The sequence below is a fragment of the Panicum virgatum genome, unplaced genomic scaffold (genome assembly GCF_016808335.1).
Source record: "Panicum virgatum strain AP13 unplaced genomic scaffold, P.virgatum_v5 scaffold_2844, whole genome shotgun sequence".
NCBI lineage: Eukaryota > Viridiplantae > Streptophyta > Magnoliopsida > Poales > Poaceae > Panicum > Panicum virgatum.
This window is the reverse complement of record NW_024376295.1, coordinates 31620-46921: the sequence shown is the minus strand read 5'-3', so window position 1 is coordinate 46921 and position 15302 is coordinate 31620. Positions and strand designations below refer to the sequence as shown.

Sequence of the window (15302 nt, the reverse complement as noted above, 5' to 3'; positions counted from 1 at the left end):
TGGGTTTTGGGTTGCTTTGGGTTTGGGTTTTGGGTTTTGTTTTGGGTTTTCTATTTTCTATTTTTCTCTTTCTAGTTCTAATTCAAACAAAGCTATTTGAATTCAAACAAAATTTGAATTCAACTCCTATGCATTCAAACAAAATAAAGCCATGCACCAGCATGAATGCAACAAAAATTTAAACCTATGATAAATTTTAATTAATTAAGGAACAAAAATTAGATTAAATGCCAACTAAACACCATAAACCTTAGAAAAATTAACTAAAGCCAATTAATTTATTAATAAATGCTGAAATTTAAATTAGGGTGTTACATCAGGTGCAGCTGGTGAAGCCTGAGTCACCTGCTCGATCGGCCCCCGGGAAGTAGAAGCTGTGGGGAGCGGGCCGCCGTCGTCGTCAGAACTCGATTCACCAGGAAGTGGGCCTGCAGCCGGCGCAGGGACACCACCATCATCCTCAAAAGCCTTAGGCTCATCCTCATCCTCGAAGATGTCCTGGCCAAACTCATCGTCACCTGCACACTCCACAGAAGCAGACAAAGAAGGAGTGGACTGGTCGAAGGTTACATTACAAGTTTCGACGATCCAGTTAGTCTCAAGAATAAGAACACGATAGCCTCTAGATTGAAGAGCATAGCCAAGAAAAATGCCATCAGAGCACCTAGACTCGAACTTATCAAGATTTCCCTCCTTCAAAACAAAGCATCTGCAACCAAAAGCACGCAGATGGGACACCTTGGGCTGTCGACCAAACCACAACTCATACGAAGTCTTTTTCATGAATGAGCGAAGGAAGATGTGGTTGGCAACATAGCATGCGGTGTTGATCGCCTCGGCTCAAAAAAGCCTAGGAGTCCTATGCTCATCAAGCATCGTCCTGGCCATCTCCACTAGGGTCCGGTTTTTGCGTCCAACCACGCCATTCTGTGGAGGAACATAAGGAGAGGAGTACTGGTGATCAAGACCGAAACCACGACAGAAGTCATCAAAACGAGCATTCTTAAATTCAGAGCCATTATCACTATTGGCCCTCATGGCATGTGGAAGTTCGTTCTATAACCTCAAGGCAAGGTCTCGAAAGTACTGAAAAGCCTCATCCTTAGTCTCCAAGAAGAAAACCCAAGAGTACCGAGAGAAGTCGTCAACGATCACAAGAATGTACCACTTCCCACTGACAGAGCGCACATGAGCAGGGCCAACAGTGTCCATGTGAAGAAGCTTGCCTGGGTGTGATGTCATCACCTGATTCACAGGTGGGTGCGGAAGGGAAACCATCTTCCCGTGATGACACGGGTGACAGACAAGGTCCTTGTCCATCTTGAGCTTGGGCAATCCTCGGATCAAATCAAGTGAGCTGAGCCTAACTAGTACATCAAAGCTCAAGTGACCGAGTCTTCTATGCCACTTCCAGAGCTCAGAGGACTGACCAGTCACCAGATAGTGAGAGGTGCTAGAAGAAGATCCAGAAAAGTCAATGCGAAACACACGACCAAGAGGAACAATGCTGTAAACGAATTCCCCTCTGGAATCAAGAACGCGCGAGCAACCTCTCTTGAAACTCACCTCAAACCCATCATCGAGAAGTTATGAAACAGAAAGCAGATTAAAACCAAGTTTATCAACAAGAGCAACCTCTCTTAGGGTGAAGTCATCAGAAATCCGAATAGTGCCAACTCCACGTACCTTTCCTCCGCTTGTAATCCCCGAAGGTGATGTACTCTTTGTCCTTCATCGGGGTGAGGCTGGAGAACCATCTGTGACTCCCGATCATGTGGCGCAAACAACTGGAGTCCATGAGCCATATGTTCTCCAGGCCTCGAGTGTCCTGCTCAGTAGGAAGAAAACGAGCAGGCAAATGGCCCGACACTGGGGTTAGCACAGAAAGAAGCAAACCAATATCGTGCCATCTACTCGAAAGCAGGGTAAGTATCCTCAAACGAAAACTGTGGCTGGCGACCACCACACTGAGGAAAACATGGTGCGCCTCCGCCACCAAAGCCTCGGCCACGCTGACCACCACTGAAAGCACGGTGTGGAACAGGGCCGGCGAAACCACCAACAGGAGCGCAGTATCCACCACCGCCTCCCCCTCCTCCACCTACACGACGTGGCCTGGCATCCCGCCTCTGCCCACGTCGAGCTGGAGCATGTCCACCGGCTGGCTGGTGGAACACCTCCGGAGCACGCCTCTCAAGATGCCTGCGCTCAAACCTCAACCTCCGAAAGCAAAACTCTGCCAAGTGACCACCCCTCTCGCACCACTCACACTGGTAAGGCTCTCTCTTGTGTGTAGGCTGTGGTGTAGGAGCTGGGGCTCTCTGAGGTACTCTGGGGGGCTGAGTCCTCACCTTGGGCTTAGGAATAGGCTTGCCACTAGGAGGGAGTGTATCCAGTCGGTTCTTGAGGTGGTTAGGCTTGGGAACCCACACTGGATTCTTAGGTGGAGCTTTGGGTGGCTCAGTGAGAATCCCATCATTGACTAGTGCTGGCTTAGGGACTGGTGCTGGCTTAGGGACTGGTGGAGCTGTGGAAGAGGAAAGTGCACTCACACTCGGCTCGAGCATCTCACCAATATTGCCATAGGGTTGAACAAAGTCAGCAGGAGTAAAAGCAAAACCAACCCCAACACCATCAGGACGCTTAAACTGCTAAACCATCATGCCCAACTGAGGCTCACGGGCGGACACCCAACTGAGAATCTCCCGAAGGTGGGAGTTCTCCTCCTCCATCCGGGTCTTGTCCTTCCATGCCTCCTCAAGCTCAGAGATCAGGCTTGGGCACACAGTACAATCAGCAGAGCAAGAGCTAGGGACTGTGGATTTCTCCAACTTCCTCAAAGCAGCAGTCTTCTCCTTAAGCTCTTCTCTAAGCGTTGGGCACTCCTTACAAGCACCCAAGAGGGTAGGCCTGGGACTTGAGCTCGTCCAAGGCCTTCTTGCCCATCTCGAGCTTGAGCAAGTTCTCATCATACTTGCTCCTGAGCTCGGACAGGTTAGACATCAAACCGATGCACTGACTGCACTCATCCTCCTCCTCACAATCCTCCACTACAGGGGCAGACTGAGCAATCTCTAGAGCTAGCTTGACTTCCTTCAGCTCCTGTCTCAAAGCTCTAAACTGCCTCTTAGCATCCTTAATGATCAAGTCCTGATTATCTAGAGCAGTGTAAAGATCCTCCAACTCCTCAGTGAGTGGGGTGCTTGGGACGTACCTCAGAGCTTGGCTCTGGCTGAAGTACAGGCTCTGCCATAGTGGAAGGAGTCCCGTCAGCATCGGAGTCAATAGCCATGGTGTAGAAACCGGCCGCCTTCCCAGCATGGAGGCAAAGGCCAGTGAAGCCCTCCGTGGCCTTCTTCTTGCTGCTCCGCTTCTTCTCGCCGCGGTGGTGTGAGTTGGAGTCACTGGAGCTGGATGAAGACGAAGACGTCGAGCTCTGGCTGGTGGAGGAATGATCCTCACTCTGGGTGACGAACGCCTGCTTGCTCTTGTACTTGCCGATGTTCTTCTTCTTCCACTCGTGGTGCCGCTTGGAGCGTCCGCCCTTCTTCTTGTGGGAGTCCCCACTCTTGTGCTTGTGGCGGTTGTCACACCCGGTTTTAAGAAGAAAACCGAATGCATATCTATATGTATGCCAGGATCAAGTTTCATACATATAGAGACATCATAAGTGAATAATCAGTAACAGTATCATGTAAAAGAGAATTACAACAAATAGAAGATTATCAGAGTTATACAGCTTATTCTGGAAACGAAGGCTTCAACTTCACAGGCAATCGACTGGGGGTTGCGTACGCTTAGAACTCAGCAACATCTTCAACAGACTTCATACATCTTTCCTTCTGAGCAGCAGTAAGCAAGGGTGAGTACACTTATGGTTGGTACTCAGCAAGGCCACAAGAAATAACCAGAATGTGATTTAAATCCATCTTTAAGTTTATTAATCATGTGAGGGTCCAAGCCGCTCTTGACCGTGAGCACGGCTAACCGGTTAGTTTTAACTCTGCAGAGGTTGTACACTTTCACCACAATTCGCGTAAAAGTTCCGAAGAACTTTGAACCCAACCACGCATATGTGCTGATCAGGCACAATACCACACTTCCGAGGTGTGATTGCATAGGGACGCTATGAGGCCTTTACAAAGAATCCCTATATGTATGTGTTGGTCCCTGCCGTGCGGTCCCTCAGAAGACACAGCTTCCTTCACCCGCTCCACAACACAAACTCATAACCACCAAGCGGAACAACCCCAACACAACATATAGTTCATCTAATTACTTAGCCAAGACCAGAGCCATATAGTATTGTGGTTGTACGGTTTTCTTGGGTGGTTCTCCATGTTCCAATTATATCATAGTACTCTTGTATATAAGCATAGATAGAAGGATGGTTAGGGTCACTTGCCTTTCTCCAACGAAAAGCTACTCTTACTGCTCTTCAGCTTTTGCTCACTTGGAACTCTTGATCTTCAACCTTCAAACAGCGATCCTTCTACTCGGAGCAAACATCGGGCAAACATACAAAGCAAACAACAAGATACATCTAAGAACAATACACCAAAACAAAAGAAAGACTTTAAAAGAACGCACTAAAGGATAGGGCTCGTTGCTACGATTACGAGGGCGCAAGAAACACAGAAAACGGAACTAAAACGGTGATTCTATAGACTAAACGATGCTTCAGAGATCTAGTCGCGATTAACTAAAGGTTAAGGACTAACAGAAAAGATTCGTAAGACACAACAAAGTGTGCTCACAGCAGATAAAAAGGTTGTAGAGCTATTTCACACATCACAAGGATCACGTGAGCGCAAGAATCACTGAAAACGGAGTTAAAACGTGAAAGATATGGCTAAAACAGTGCACCAGGGACTTGTTTGCGATAGATTTAAACTTCCAGGGGCTAGCTTTAAAGAAACCATGGACTAAAACATAATTAAACCTAACTCACGAGGGTTAGAAAGCAAAACTACACTTCCTGGACGGCGGGTTCTATTTCCTAAAAGGTCAGGGTCTAAAACAGAAATAAAAGGACTTAAACCTAATTACTTTTGAACTATACTGGACTGTGGGTTTATTTCCATAAAACATAAGGGCTCTTTCGCAAAAGTGGCTCGGTTGACCGGTATTGGATCTGTTGACCTCGGGTCAGATCTAATCGGGGCCGTTGGATGAGGATCGAACGGCTGGGGAGAAATGGGGCGAAAGGAGCGGCGGCGCACTGCGCCGGCGGCGAGCTAGCGGCGGCGAGCGGCGGCGCGGTCGCCGGACTTCGCCGAAAACGGCCGTCCGGGGCTCGGATTTAGGCGCGGATCGGCCTGGGATCTAGAGCACGATACGGGGAATGCGACGGCGGGGTCTGCGCGAAGCCTAGACATGGTGGAGAGCACGTTCGACGGCGAGGTTGCTCGGCAGGGCGATGGCGAGCGAACGGGCATGCACGGGAGCGAGAGGGAGAGGGGAAGGTGACCAGTGAATGTTCTCACCACAATGCGGAGCTCCGGAGGCGGCTTGCGGAGGCGAGCGAGCGGCGGAGCGGTGAGATTTACGGTAGAATCGAGCTCGAGCGGGGCTCCAATGGCGGCGGCGATTTAGGGCTAGGGTTTGCGCGAACTGGGGGGGCGGCTGCGGTTCGATAGGGTTTCCAGGGGGAGCGGCGTCACTTAAATAGGGGCGAGGTGGGGCCACCTTGGTGGGCGCGCCAAGGTGACGGGCGGCGAGGCGTGGCGCGGCCGGACTCTGGCTCGAGTCCGAGCCGCGCACGGGAGGAAGGAGACGGTCCCGACAGGTGGGGCCTACCTGTCGGCGGCAGAGAGGAGAGGGGGCGCGAGCTGGGCCGGGGAGAGGGAATTGGGGCGGCGGGATTGGGCTGCGCGGGGAGAAAAGGGGAAAAGAAAAAGGGCTGGGCCGGCTGAGGCGTTTTGGGCCGAAAGAGGCTTTTTTTTCTTTCTTTTGCAAGAGATTCAAACAAATTCAATTTGAATTCAAATTTGAAGAATTCAAATTCAAATTGAAACACAACATTAAAACAATGCAAGGGTAGCATGAGTGCAACACACAACCAACTTCATTTTAATTTTTTTTAAATTCAAACAAACTTTATTTATTTTTACTAAATTCCCTGTGAAGAAAAGAAAATGTTACGAAAATTTTAAAATTATGAGAAAATTGATTATTTATTTTTAATTTTAATCACATCCTGAAATTCAAAAATTTCAGGGTGTGACAGCGGTGCTCGCGGTACTCCTCGTGCCTGGAGCGGTCATCCTCATCCTTGGAACTCTTCTTCTTGGGACACTCGGTGGCGAAGTGACCGGTCTTGCCGCAGTTGAAGCAGGTCTTCGCTCGTGCTTGTCTGTTGTTGAAGGCGCTGGAACTTGTGGATGATCAGTGCAAGCTCCTCATTTCCCAGCACCTCCAACTGCTCATCTATCACAGACATAAGAGAAGACAAGCAAAAACCTCCAAGAGAAGGGTTAGAGTTAGCTCCAGAGTTGCCTACCAGGGCCATCGACTTGGAGGCGGAGGCATCAGCATGATTACCTTCCATCTTAGCTCGAGAGAGCTTCTCCGCCGCCGAAGCCCTTGAGCTTGCTGAATAGCTCATCCACGGTGAGGGTCTCATAGCTAACAGACTCTATGATAGTCTGGACCTTCACCTCCCAGACCTTGCGATCAAGAGCATAGAGAAGCTTCATAGCCTTCTCATGATCAGAGTAGGTCTGGGTGCCCTGTGGCTGGTTCGCACGCAGCTTGTTCACAATCGACTAGAAACGACTGAACATGGTGTCGATGCTCTCACCCGGCAACTGAGTAAAGTTCTCATATTCCCGCTGGTGAGTCTCATACAGCCTCAACTTGACATGGTTGGTTCCCTCATGGAAATTGGCCAACCGTGCCCAAATCTCCCGGGCTGTGAGAAGGTAGCTGACACGATCGAACTCAGGGCGAGCGAGACAGGCTATGAGAGCATTGTACGCCTTGCTATTGACCTAATGTCTCCTAGTCTGAAGCTCGGTCGTGCGGACCGCAAGGTTCACATAGTCAGGGTCCACGCAAATCTCCCAGACTTCGGAACCTAGACTCAGAAGATAGGCACCCATGCGCACCTTCCAATAGTCATAATCGGTTCCATCGAAAATCGGGGGTTTGCCAGGAGAACCCATGGTCACACAACGGTTTTGAACCGAGGAAGGCTATAGAGAAACCATCCCGGCTCTGATACCAATTGTAGGACCGAGAAATGCGACCAGAGGGGGGGTGAATGGGAGCCATTGAAAATTATCGCAATCAACAACTTTGACTCAAGATCCAAGTGTGCACCCTAACCCTAGAGTTCTAGGCAAGGTGTGAAATAGCTATGAGGAGCTACACCAACACAAGAATGCCCTAGGAATCCATGAGACAAAACACGGAAGCAAACGCGAAGAAACAGCGCAAAAACCAGCAAGGTATATATCACAGGTTGATCCGACGGACAAAGGATTGAGGGCGTCGGTCAAACCGATGATACTGAGCCTGCATTGAAGACAATCGAACACCGGTTGATCCGACGCTCAAGTTTGAAAGGCGTCGGTTCAACCGACGACACTGCACCGGATAAACCGACAAATTCAAACGCAATGTCGGTGCAGTTGTCCAGAGCGGCCACAAAACGCACACAATGATCACCGGTTAAACCGACGATAGCGCACCGGATGAACCGATGAAATCAGCAATAACACCGGTGCAGTTGTCCAGAGAAGCTGCAAATCGAATTCAACTGAGCACCGGTTAAACCGGTGTGGAGAAAACTGAACCCGTCGTTAAACGACTAAAACTGCGAATCTTGTGGTAACGCCGGATGAACCGATGCACGTAGATGCTAATGCACCTGTGCAACCAACAGAAACCCCAAAAACCCTAACAGGCGACAAAACCACTCACCGGTTGATCCGACGCACAAGAATGCAAGCATCGGTTCAACCGGCGATAAGGAAAAATTCTGCCCGAGCAGAGCAGAGTTTTTCCAGCCCGCGACCTGGGAAAAATTCGATGATTGAATGATCAAATCAGGTCCAAAGTAGCTCAAATTTTGGGGAGATGAAGATGATGACTTCAAGAACCCATCCCCAAAAGATATCCAAGAAATTCCTCACGGTTGAAGAGGAATCGAAAGAAATCGGAGCAAGTACGGGGTTTTCGGGATTTTCTAAAAACTCGGTTCTTGAGGGATCGCGACTCGCGGGGGATTTAGCACTTGGCTAGGGTGATTCAGGTCGCAAGGAAAGTCCTCAAGGAACACAGCGGCAAGTAGAAGAATCCCGAAACCAAAGAACTCAAGACCATGGAGGAATCAAACACCAAAATCTCCAAACAACATGAAACAGAGTTTGATTCAAAAGCCAGGAGGGCACAAGGAGGGAAGGGCCTCCTCTCCCACACAAATTCCTTACAAAAGCTTCAAGAATCCATCTCTCAAATCTCACCTTACAGGAGGAAGAGAGGAGGACAGGGAGAGGGAGGAAGAGAGGGCGCCTGGCTGCCTGTGTCCTTCTGTTGAGCGCCAGCCAGAGAACCGAGAGAGGGAGGGAGGGGCGCTAGCCTTTTTGTCCTGCAGGGGCAGCGCCACCCACTCCCAATTTGCCTCCCTTTCTTGCCTTCCAAGCCTTCCTCTAAAGACTACAATACCCCTAAGTGCTGAAATTAAACCAAAGGCCCTTATAGGGGCAAAACCGGAAAGATACATTGAAGACCATCCGACGTCTACGACGACTTGTTGTAGTTTGCTTCGACCCGACGCAATCCCTCTGATGTCGCTACGCGTCCTTCTGGAATCTTCACTGGGGCAGTTTTGGAAAAACTGCCGAAACCGAGTTCGGGGGGCGGTTTTGGAGGACCCGCCAAACCTTCCCGTGCGATGTTTCCGGCACACCCGCCAAGCCCAATGTCGCCACGTGTCCGACCTCCCGCCGGAACCCTCTCCGACTTGGCCGACGTCGACGCATCCCAGTCGTTGGTTTTTCCTGAGCTACCAACAAACTCCACGCTGTCCCGCCTTGGCTCCAGGAGTGGATCACAACGCGGCCCAGCAGTGGCCCAAGCATCTGGGCCGCCCTTCACCACCGCACGGTCGTCCGGTCGGGCCTCCAATGCCACTGCAAGGTCTCCCGCCTCCGGATGGTCGTCGAGCTCCCTGCCACCGCAATGCCGCCGCATGGTCCATCTGCACGCGCCTCGCTCTTGTCCAAACCATCTCGCTGCCACCGCGCCATCCGTGTACCGGCACACCACAGACCAAGAACCGGCGCAATCTCCACAGAGTCGCGACTAAACATAGTTAGTCCACTCCACGTGTTAGCAATCACTCATTACACCAAGGAGCAGGCCTCCACTACCTCTCAATAGCTGCACAAGATCTTCCTCGAATCCCCACTTTCCCTTGTGTTCATCTAGTTCTTGGTCACCTTCTTTCACTCTTTGTTGCATCCAATCCGAGAGTTCTCTTGATCTTTTTTAGTATATCTTTTGTGGATAGACTCTCTTATGGATTGAGGTTGTGCTCCTAAAGTTTCATGTGTTTTAGTGAAGGTTTGCCCAAGATTTGATTCATTCCCGTGTGAGTTCACCGGCTGTCCAGATTTTAGAGTTTTGGTCAGGTGCTCAAACACCGGACAGTCTGGCGTACCAAAACTCTTCCAATTGAGCTGAAACTTCGTGGAGATGTTCTTTATGATCATGTGATTCTCCAGATAAAATTTCATAATTTTTGGAGCTCATTGGGCTGGGTTTTGAGAATTGTTTTGTGAGTGGTGTCAGGCTGACAGAGACACCGGACCGTCCGTCGCTTGCTGTCCGGCGTGCTTGTCTTTTTCAGTTCATGATCCAAAAATATTATCCAAATAAGCTGAATTTTTAGGACAACACTTCTGAGGCCTTTTAGTAGCTCCAGTAATTTTTACAGAATTTTTGGAGCACATTTGATTAGGGTTTTGCTCTTCCTTTTGGAGCTGTGTCTGCTGTCAAACGCCGGACCGTCCTGCGTAGCAAACTTGCTCCTTTTGAGCTGAGTTTTTCTGAGCTGGTTCCCAATCCTCTGGAGTTGCTGTGGTAATTTTTGGGGATTTTTCTTATGCCTTTTGGCTGGCCTTTGTCCATTTCTTTTGGGACCCTGTCGCGCAATCGTGCTCCTCTGTCCTTGTCGTCCGGCATGTCACGGCAGAACGTCCGGCGTGACACGGCGGACCATCCAGCGTGTGCTGGCCTATGTCTTTTCGTGTGGAGTGCTCTCAGTTCCTCTCATCTGACGTGCATCGGCGGACCATCCGGCGTTCATCGGCGGACCGTCCGGCGTGTGCTGCCGAGGCAAGCTTGCCCTCTTCGTGCACCTTTTTCAATAGGCGTTTTCACGAGGGCTTTTTCATGTTTGGTCCTAGTCTAGTAGCTATCCTTAGCTATGTGGGCCTTTTCGGTCCTTCAGAGAGCCATAAATGAGAGACAGAGCGTCATAAATGAGAGTAATATAAGTAGATTCACCAACTTTTCCTTCATGATACTTAAATCTAACAAAGGGATAGTGCAGCCTTACCTCAATAAGTTTGGATCTTCAAAGAAATAAAAATGAAAACCTCCCCCTCTCCTTTTCAATTCTTGGAAGCCATTGTTAGGCTCCAAGCTCCTCCAAATGTCGCGAGGAGAAAGAAAGTGTCTTATATACGCTTGGATTAGCAGAGGTAGTCCAAAACGTAGGCCGCCTCTGATAAATAAATAGCAGAGGCGGTCCATAACTTAGGCCCCCTCTGACAAATAAATAGCAGAGGCGGTCCAGGGGACGGGCCGCCTCCGCATACAGCAGAGACGGTCCGTGCTGCACGCCGCCTCTGATAAATAAAATAACAGAGGCGGTCGACCGCATGGACCACCTCTGCTATTTGCGGAGGCGGCCCACGGCAAGCACCGCCTCTGCTGTTCCCTTACTAGCAGCGGCTCATGCCCTTGGGCCCACTGAAAGCACTGCAGAGGCAGCTCCATTTTTGAGCCACCTCTGCTATAAAAAGTGGGGCGATGCCGTAGTGTGTGCGGGAGTAGAGAAAGTGGGAGCGGGAGGGAGAGCGGCGAAGGAATGTGGGACGCTCTGCTCTAGCGTGGTCGATTTGTTTGTGAGGCAAGGACGACCGCCACACACGCGGCGATCATCTCTGCACCGCGTGAATCGAACGCATCATCCGGTCTACAGCAATGATATAGAATGATGTCGCCACTGGCCAGCCTGCACGGCCGACAGGGTGGGAGGCAAGAGGACGAGGGCAGGCGATCTGATCATTCGATACATGCAGGCCAGCGCGGTTTGCAGGGGTGATGTTGAGGCAAACCACCAACCAGTGTCAAGTGCAAGGAGACCTTTTGAATTGACCTGACGAATGCTCACCTAATGCAGCAATCCTAAAAGCATAGTAGTTCACCTTGATAAAGGAAGCGTCATAGCTAGTAGAGCCACCACCAAAGTTCCCCGGCCTTCTGCCTCAGAAGCTCAGATTTGCGCACAGTGATACAGAGCATAGGGGGAAGAAAGGAGGAATACGTCTGGCGATTGCAGGTGGCACAGCCAGAAGCAGCAGATCTGAGCTCCTGGTACATGTTTTATCTGTTTTAATCAATGACATCTCAAGTCCTCTGTTCATTTTTTCTTTCTCCAGCAAAGTTGGTCGATTTCTTCTCCCACGATCAATGAATATACACATTCTGCTTTTGCTGCAACTGTTTTGAGCAAACAAAACTGGTGATTGTTCTGCCCATTATCAAGTACTAGGGGCAGGAAACTCAGAAGTCATATATCATAAATACAATACGTAGCCAGAGGAGACGACGAATACGTCTGAGCTCAGCTGGTACATCTTCTGTTCTAACCAAGGACAGCTCAAGTCCTTTGTTTAGTTTTTCTTGCTCCATACTCCATTGAGGTTCATCGATTTACAATCAACATCGACACCTTCTGCTCTGAATGCAACTGTTTTCAGCAAACAAACACTGATGATTATTGATCTGGTGGCTATTGTCAGGTACTGAAGGCAGGATACTCACAAGTCATACATCACAAGTAGGAAACCTACGTGATAACGCTTGGTTCTTCTAAGCTAGAGGCTATTTATCTTCAGGGACTAATCGACCACATCGTTCTCCCAATTCTCATCTACCGAAGGCTGAAAGCTCAAAAGGCATAAATCATAATTACAGCACAAGATCCTATTCAATTGCTTTGTGAGTTGAAGCTACGGTATGTTAATCTTAAACACAAAGCGCGACGCACGTCTCTCCCAATTCTGATTCTGTTGCCGCTGACCACGCATCTCTGGAAAACACCAACCGACCAGCGTCCATCCCCATGGACGCACGTCTGTCTCTGCAACACAAAGCGCGACGCACGCAGCATGCGTTTATCAGTCTCATGTGCTTATTGCATGGCAGCCTGTAGCAATAATTACGTTTTGCGTACAAGCTAAACAAACAGACTTGCCAAGTTTTTAATCTCCTATTGCAGCCATAAAAAGATAGGCAGAAAATCGTGTGACCCATGTTCGCTAGCTACAACTAGTCTATTTCTTCTGTGCATATAGTTGCAAGTAACTACTTAAATTAGGCAATACTAGTCCACTAACCCGTGCTCCTCCACGGGCTAGAACTATAGCAAATATAAACATTAATTAGGTGGTTGTGGATAAATTTAATACATACAACTAATAAAAATACTTATATTTGTTTTTTTCTTTCTCTGTCATCTGTCCACGCGCTCACATTTTCTAACTGTAATAATGCTTTCTTAGTTTGTATTCTATATTGATTGCGATAAACTAATAATTAATTATATAACTTTTATCATCTACATTGATAGTTTCTCACTCTTCAAAATGTGTCCTTAACATATTATTTTACGATTTAAAATTTGTCCAGAGGAACTAAAAGTTAGGAGATTAATAACATAAGGAAAGTGATCAACATAGGTAACACGTCAATAAGGGGACACATGTGCCTTAACTCAACCTTACTAAATTAAACTGTATGAGAATTTCTAAAACATAAATTATCAGGGAACATAGGGAGTACCTTGAAATCTATGTTTAAATATGTCATCTACTTTTTTATCCCTGATGTGGTGATGTACGAATCTAAATTTCCTTTTAAACTTTTGTTAATTTAGTTACTTTCTATTTATCTATTTTCTAATAATAGCTAATACTGGTAATTGTAGATGTAGTTTTTTAATTTTAAAATGACATAGATGTCTAATTTATATGAATATATTGGGTGTGTAGATTATTTACTATAATATATAATATGGTTTTCTATTTAACTTTATAAGATTATATTAAAGAAATTAAACATGTGTGAAAAATTACATGTAATTTTTAGGGTTATTTTAAATAATATTTCATAATGTAAGTGGGTAATTCAAATACAATTAAAGGGGTTACCCTAAATCATCTCTTATAATATAGGGTTATACCTGAATTTGTTTAAAAATAGAATGAATGCAATAATTATTTCTATAGATATATGTTTTTTAAAATATTTAATACTTACTCTGTCGGTCTAAAACTATAAACTACAACTAAGATTTGATTCAATGTTTGGCTATCTATTATATTTAATAAAATTGTATGTATAATATTTATTTTGTTGTGTTTTTTCGTTCTTTCCAAATTTTATGTATTACGTTTATTGAGTATTTTCACTAATTATTTTAATTTTACTGGCTAGATGTTGTACCACAACAAAAAAGTAAAACTTTAAATGGTCCTCCAAGATGTATCGATGCATGGATTGATTGAAAGTTAATAATAAGAAGAAATAGAAAAAAGATTTTTAATGGTCCTCCAAAAAGTATGGATTTATAGGTTGAATAAAGTGGGACATAGGTTAATAATAAGAAAAAATAAAAAAAAATGATCCTCCAAAAGGAATCGATGCATAAATTGATTGTGGTGGGAGGTGGGTTAACAATACGTGAAAATAAAATAAAAAATTAAATGTTCCTCTGTGAGGAATCGATGCATGGATTGACTGTGGTGGGAGGTGTGTTAATAATAAGGAAAAATAAATAAAGAGAATTTAAATGATCCTTTATGAGGAATCGATGCATGGATTGATTGCGGTGGGAGATGGGTCACCAATGGCTACTAATAATCATGGATATAAATAGAAGGCGAGATGTTTCTGATTATTGTAGGATTTTCTAGACTTTTTTCTTTTTTTCTAGAGCGCTTCATAAGCTGTGCATGCTTTTCATCTCCAATTAGTAATAGTAAGATGCTCAGTTGCAGTTGTTCTCATCCACAACTACAAACCATTTCAATGTCCCAGTTACAACTAGGATCATTAAAACCGTTGCATCTAGGACCGACGAGGCGATTGCAATTACAACTAAGGAATATACTCAGTCGCAATTGGCCAGATCCCGTGCGTGACTGCAACCACTTCACTGCCGCCGTAATTACAACTAGGATCTTTAAATCGGTTGCAACTAGGACCAATAAAGCAATTCCAGTTACAACTAGAGAATATGCTGAGTTGCAATTGGCCTGACACCACAATTGCAACCGCTTCAATACCCTGGTTACAACTATGATTATTAAGCCTGTTGCGACTTAGCTAGGACCAGTAAGACGAGTGCAATCCGGCTTAGTTAGTTACATGACAGAGGGTAACTAAAAAAGTAATTACTCTCGTGCAACTAGCTTACTATCCTAGTATATGTTTTGTTCTAACCAAAGACTACTTAAGTCCTTTGTTTTGTTTTTTCTTGCTCGATCCATACTCCTATTAAGTTCGTCAATTAGCATCAACATCCACACTTTCTGCTTTCAGTGCAACTGTTTTAGCAAATAAAAATATATTATTATCCTGCCTATTGTTAGGTACTGAATCCAGGAACTCAGAAGTCACACATCACAAGTAGGAAATAAACGTAATTAGAGTTGATTCGTCCGAGCTAGAGGCTATGGTATGTTCATCTTGAGGAACTAATCAGCCATCTGTTCGAGATCCTCATCTGCTCCTTTGTGAATCTGAGGCTATGGTACGTTAATCTTAAACACTATTACCTTTCTCTTTTACATGCTCCAAAGTACGAAATCCCCTCGTATATAAGCGCCATAGGATTCAGTTAGTTTGGAACATGCATAACCCATAATTTATTGAGAGTACAGCTAGTTTTTGCAGATCATTTTTTTGTTTCAAAAGTAGCAGCTCATGTTCAATTTGGTCTGCAGGATTTTTGGGCAAGGAGACACTTTCAAAATAAATGATGGCCAGTATCGAAGGTGCTG

The 15302-nt window shown here is 46.5% G+C and overlaps 1 long non-coding RNA gene across 1 annotated transcript; it reads left to right on the top strand.

Moving 5' to 3' along the window:
• The first annotated feature begins 11740 nt into the window (after window positions 1–11740).
• LOC120694065 lies at window positions 11741–15045 on the top strand. Its single transcript, XR_005683322.1, has 3 exons — window positions 11741–11867; window positions 12039–12253; window positions 14892–15045. It is a non-coding gene; the product is annotated as an uncharacterized LOC120694065 (long non-coding RNA).
• Window positions 15046–15302: the final 257 nt, after the last annotated feature.